Below are 5,692 nucleotides of genomic sequence, written 5' to 3'. Positions count from 1 at the left end.
GGAAAGAAGCTCCTAGCCCCTCATCCACACAACCATGCCAACACACTCTTCTTTCAGATTTTCCAGCCCTGGCAAAGGCCAAGTGAGCTCCGTGGCCCTGGTGATATGTTTGCCACATGCAGCTCCCTAGTTAGTCTGTTCCTGCCTGCCTGACAGCAGGCAACGGTTTCCCCAGAATACAAGAGCACTGCCGCATTGCTGGCTGATTTCAAGACTCTTGAACATTAGCCAGAGATTTAAACATTGCAATCAGTTTCAGTAATCCATATCTAAATACAGCTTTCAGTTGCCTCAGTCAGGTTACTACTTGTTTAAGGAGTAATTTTTTCTGCTCCAGCACCAGAACAAGCACCTACAAGATACAATTTGTAATTGCCACAGTCATTGCCAAAATCATAAAGTACAGCAATTCCAGACTTATCTGACTTTATGTCTTCAGCTGTGTACTTATATGAGCAAGCTTTATATATACAATAAATGCTCCACTTTTATTTTTCTTTTTTGAAGCCCTGGGTAGAATATAGTGGTGGACTGGTATAAAGCACAGCTCCATCAGGAATTGTGAATGACAAGGAGTACAGCAAACAGCAAAAGCAAAAAGCAAACAGCAGCCACAAACAAGCACCAGACTCTAACATGTGGTGAGGCAAGCAAGCCTTGCTGATGAGTATCTGTAACAGCTATAAATTTGGTCTCACTGTCTTGGTTTAACACCAGTCAGCAAGTAAGTACCATGCAACCACTAGTTCATACCTCATGCTCCTCACCTCAGTGGGAATGGGAGGACAATCAGAAAAAAAGCTAAAATTTGTGGGTTGAGGTAAGAATAGTTTAATAATCTAAACAAAATATAGTAATAAATTAATAATAATAGGAAATAGAGAGAATAATAAAACCCAATTAAAAAAAACAAGTGATGCACAATACAATTGCTCACCACCAGAAAACAATGCCCAGCTCATCCCTAAGCAGCGATCAGCCTGTCCTGGCCAGCTGCCCCCAGCTTATATACTGGGCATGACATGCTGTGGTATGGAATACGCCTTTGGCTAGTTTGTGTCAGGTGTTCTGTCTCTGCTCCCTCCCGTCTTTCCATGCCCCTCCTCAGTGGCAGAGCATGAAAGACTGAAAAGTCCTTGATCAGGGTAAGCGCTATTTAGCAACAACCAAAACATCAGTGTGTTACCAATATTGTTCTCACACTAAAGTCAAAACACAGCACTGCACTAGCTACTAGAAAAATTAACTCTATCCCAGATGAAATCAGGACACTCACACAAATCTGTCCTTATCTCAAATCCTTTGCACTCATTGGTCACCAAAAAGGACTGTCATTGTTTAACCCCAGTAAGCAGCTGCGCAGCACATAACTGCTCTCTCTCTCCCCCCTGCAGCGGGATGGGGGAGAGAACTGGAAGGGTAAAAGTGCAAAAATTCATGGGTTTCACAGGTAGAGCACAAGCCAGAAGGATAGTAAATTACCTTGCTCAAAGAAAGCAAGCAGTGTATTAAATGATGTTCAGCATGGGTAACAAGTGAAACCAATGTGATGAAGAACATCACAAGAATTAATATAGAATTGTTTATAACCTGATGACTGATGCCTAAGATATAGGAAAATCTGGAAATTGTCACTGAAAAGAGATTTCATCAATAATGTGAAAGAAATAGTCTGCATGATTCAGATCTTTAAATCTTTGTTTAGGAGGTGTTTAATGAGGATACAGCTGATGGTGTGGTGCTACTCTGTAATAAAGAAGTTATTGTTTAAAGTTGCCAATAAGAGCAAGGTCTACAAATCCCAAATTTGTATGAAGCAACCAGTGCTGACAGAGACCAGGAGAAGGTGATGCTAAGGGCTTGTCTCAGGCTATTGAATCAGTAATACTGAGCAATACTTGGAATTACTTGTTCAGCCTGTAACAGAGGGTGAAGGAAGCAAGTGGATTTTGCATTGTTATGGGGGCTTCAGACTGGGAACACATACCACAGTGGTAGCAAAACTAGCTTAAAGTTGCAGATAAAATGTCCATGCCCATAGTAAATGTACCAATAATGACTGCCGTATGGGTCATTTGGATATATTGATCACTGACAGCAACCTGGTGATCAAGAGATCATATAATTTACCGACATTTTAAGATTAAAAAATCCAGGTATTTTCTTGCACCTAACATTCTTTTAAAAACCACCTGAAGTTCCCTCTGGCCTCTGATACTCATTTTTAGTAACTTGTGAAAGACTAGGGAAAATCCAGAGGACTGCAAGAGATTTAAGATTATTCCAAAATCCCCTAGCTGCAGACTCAGCAGCTAGATAAATCACTGACAAGATTACGGAGAAGCTGGTATATGATGAAGGCAACTGATACCACTCATTATAATTTTATGGGAAACAGACCATGTACACAAATCCACCTCTAGTATTTAAGGAAATTAGAGGTTTAATAGTTGTGCAGCGTCATGCACATACAGGTTTACTAGGGGCTTTTCAAAGAGTCATTTTAAGCCACACATGAGCTGCAACTTGGAACTTGCGCTTCCACCAGCCCCTCACTGTGTGTTCTCATCACCGGCCTGGTCTCCAACAGGATCAGCTGGCTCCCTGAGAACAGGATAACTGTGAAAATGCTGTCACAGGCAAAACCACTCTTAGGAACAGCCCAACATTAAGATGGTCTATGGGGATTATGAAAATACATTACAAATACCACTTGACATTTTGATTAAAAAATAAAGCTCTTTAAAACGGAGCACATATGAATGAATGATGCCATCAACTGACAAAGAAGTATCCATTGGTGACGGAATCCATGTCAAATGAGCACTGAGTCTCTGTCCTACATTGTTCAGAATTTCCTCATAATATTAATAGGATGTTTACAACAATCAATGTAAGCAATGTAACATCCCACCAATTCCTCTTCCTTCATCCCAATTTTTACATAACAGAAAATTACTTCCTGGCTGGAAGACCACAATGTCTAAATTTGTTCACTCATTGACTACAATATAAATGAATACAACAATTTATTTCTGATTTTAAGTTCAATGTAGACACTAAAAAACAGAAAAGAAAAAAGCTTTAGAAAGAAATTAAGATACTTAAATGTGCAAACGTTCAGGGTTTTTTAAACCCACAAAACAGGTATTAACAGTACAGATTTCAATGAGACATATCAAAGTAGTTGGGTACACATGGAGTGAGTTCACCTTATGCCAGCTAGCTGGGTGGGATACAATTTAATTCAACATCATTCCCATTGAATCCAATGGGAAAGTCAAGAGTGTAGAAAGAATAAATGATTGACTGAGGAAAAACTAGAAGCAGCATGGCTTCTTCTGGGAGTTGGGTGCTCAGCCAGTTTTCAGTTCCTGCTCCCACAGTTCAATTGTACACTGCCTACAACATTTCATAAGGAAAGACTGAACTCTGATCACTGAAAACTGATTCTGGCTTTTGGACCATAGGATGTGAGCCCAATATGATAAGGCATGGTCAGTACGGTACTGCCAGTGTAACATCAAAAGTCTACAACAGGACTGAACTTCTATTTTTGGCACATTCTACTGGCCATGTCTCACCAGCCCCTTGCTGAGACCACAAACACAATTTTGAAGCATCCTTTCTATCAAACACCGTATCGGAAATTTTTACATAACTATTTGAGTGCCTGTTGCAAGGCTGTTACTAAAGACCTGCTTGACTGCGTACTGGAAGATAATGTAAGAATGTTACTGCAACATGCTTACTTTTAACTGCTCTGGTTTGCCCCAAGTCTCAGAATTTAAGTGAGAAATTTCTCTTCTGCTTTTATCAAATCAGAGCCAAGAGCAGCTCCCATGTTCTTCAATACTGAGTAACCTATAAAAGGTGAGTATAAGGTGTTGCAACACACACTACACTTGTTCGCAACTTGTTTGTTGCAACAAACATTTTTTACATTGTCTGTATTTTTCTCATCTCATCTAGTAATGGACTTTAAACATTATTGTTCTGAGTGACTTCATTGTTCTAGAGGACAACATCTGTGTTGACAGGTGAGATGTTTGTTTGGCCTCCACCTTTAAAGTATATCAAATACCAGAGTAATAGCTATATCTATAATGTAAAATTACAAGTGATGTCAGATGGAGACAAAACTAATGCCTCCCTACTTAAAGGGGAGCTCCCCCTCCAACAAAAGCCTCCTATACAGTAATGTAGTGTAAGTCATTCAGATCCCGAGCCCTTGCTGAAGCATAATTTGTCGATAAGAATAATCTTACCAATACTATAATCCCAGCGAACAGAAGTGCAACAACAGAGCTGTCACAAGAGACCTACGGCATCAAAATTAAAACCTTGTAGCTGTCCTTCAACCAAGGACAGTTAATACTTGTCTTGCTGCTCACCAGTTTGTTGTTGGTGTTAGGTTTAGCAGAGCATAGTGGGAAGATGAGTGTGAAGTAGCTGGAGGCTTCTGGGGAGATTTTGGAACACCTGCTTTCTTGTGGCAGGCTCCCACTTCCTCTGTCAAACTCAACTGCTGTTTCACAAGAGGAGTAATCTAACAATTACAACGAGTAATCTAACAGCTACAATTCTTCACCTTCCAGGGGGAATGGCTTTAAACTGAAAAAGGGTGGAAGTTGTGACTGCCCCATCCCTGGCAGTGTTCAAGGCCAGGTGCTTTGAGCAATCTGGTCTAGTGGAAGGTGTCTCTGCCCATGGCAGGGGGGTTGGAACTACATTATCTTTAAGGTCCTTCCCAAACCAAACCTTTCTATGATTCCATGATGCTGCCTTTCAGTGTAAACAGATTTCCCAGACTTTTTTTGGTGGTAGTTCCATGGCAAATAACTCTCTTGCTGGTCTCACACTGCCACCACACACCTTATTTCCCTCCAGAAACCCACCAATCTTGTATACTGCTATGTTTTCACTGATACGTTTCTACAGCTTTCATTACCTTCATGAGTTATTGGCACATCCACCCCAGAACTGAAATTTACATCCCCTTAAATAGGAAGTACCAGCAGTTACAGTGCCCAGTTCCCCAGTTTTCCACAGCTATTCCCCCTTTTGCACACACTGAGAGTACCTCACCCAAAGCACCATTTCCTCATTTATTCTCTTACAACCTTAAATATGATGGCCTGAATTCCCACTCGGCTTTGATTCCCATGTGGAACTAAGGAATGACCCTTGGCACCAGCACCCAGCTCAGCTGCCATAAACGTGGCAGGTAAAAGCTGGAGGAGGGTGTATGAAGAGCAGGACCTGCGCCCAGTGGGGGTACCCATCACAGCCAAGCACAAGCAAAATACAGCAAGTGCCCAGCACCCACATTTATCCTGTTTCTTCACCTGGAAACGTCATTAGCGTTTCCCAACACTATTACAGCGAAAGCTCGGGGGATTCCCTCAGTTTCTGGTGTTCAGCGGCCCCGACAAAGGGTCATTGTTGACGCACCCCGGCACTGCAGGCCGCGTACCCCGCGGGGAAAGACCCACCGCGGTCCCGCACCGGCCCCGCCTAGCCCCTTCCCGGCCCCGCTCACCTGCCCGCGGCGGCAGCGACCGTTCCAAGGACCCTGCGGACGGGCCCCGGCCTGGGTTAAACGCGGCGCCGCCCCCGCGCCCGGGCCCGGGCCCGACGATGCGGGGCGGGGCCCGGGAGCCCCAGGGGGTTCCGCGCCCCAACCTCTCGC

At 43.0% G+C, this 5,692-nt stretch overlaps 1 protein-coding gene across 5 annotated transcripts in view; it reads right to left on the bottom strand.

The window, feature by feature from the left end:
* The window catches only part of TMEM68 (transmembrane protein 68), a 41,746-nt gene extending 36,270 nt beyond the window's left edge, over nt 1-5,476 (bottom strand). For 2 of the 5 annotated variants that reach the window (XM_062633375.1, XM_062633378.1), the window contains exon 1: nt 5,349-5,473. The gene's annotated coding sequence lies outside the window, so the exon portion shown is untranslated. Of the gene's footprint in view, nt 1-1,276; nt 1,382-4,394; nt 4,417-5,348 lie in introns of those variants that run through there. The other 3 variants (XR_009967579.1, XM_062633377.1, XM_062633376.1) reach the window with 3 other exon arrangements.
* Nucleotides 5,477-5,692: the final 216 nt, after the last annotated feature.

The sequence above is a fragment of the Pezoporus occidentalis genome, unplaced genomic scaffold (genome assembly GCF_034315485.1).
Source record: "Pezoporus occidentalis ecotype Australia unplaced genomic scaffold, CSIRO_AGI_Poc_V1 ctg4, whole genome shotgun sequence".
In the NCBI taxonomy this organism is placed as follows: domain Eukaryota; kingdom Metazoa; phylum Chordata; class Aves; order Psittaciformes; family Psittacidae; genus Pezoporus; species Pezoporus occidentalis.
Note: the sequence above shows the minus strand (reverse complement) of the source record. Positions and strands in the feature narration are given on the sequence as shown.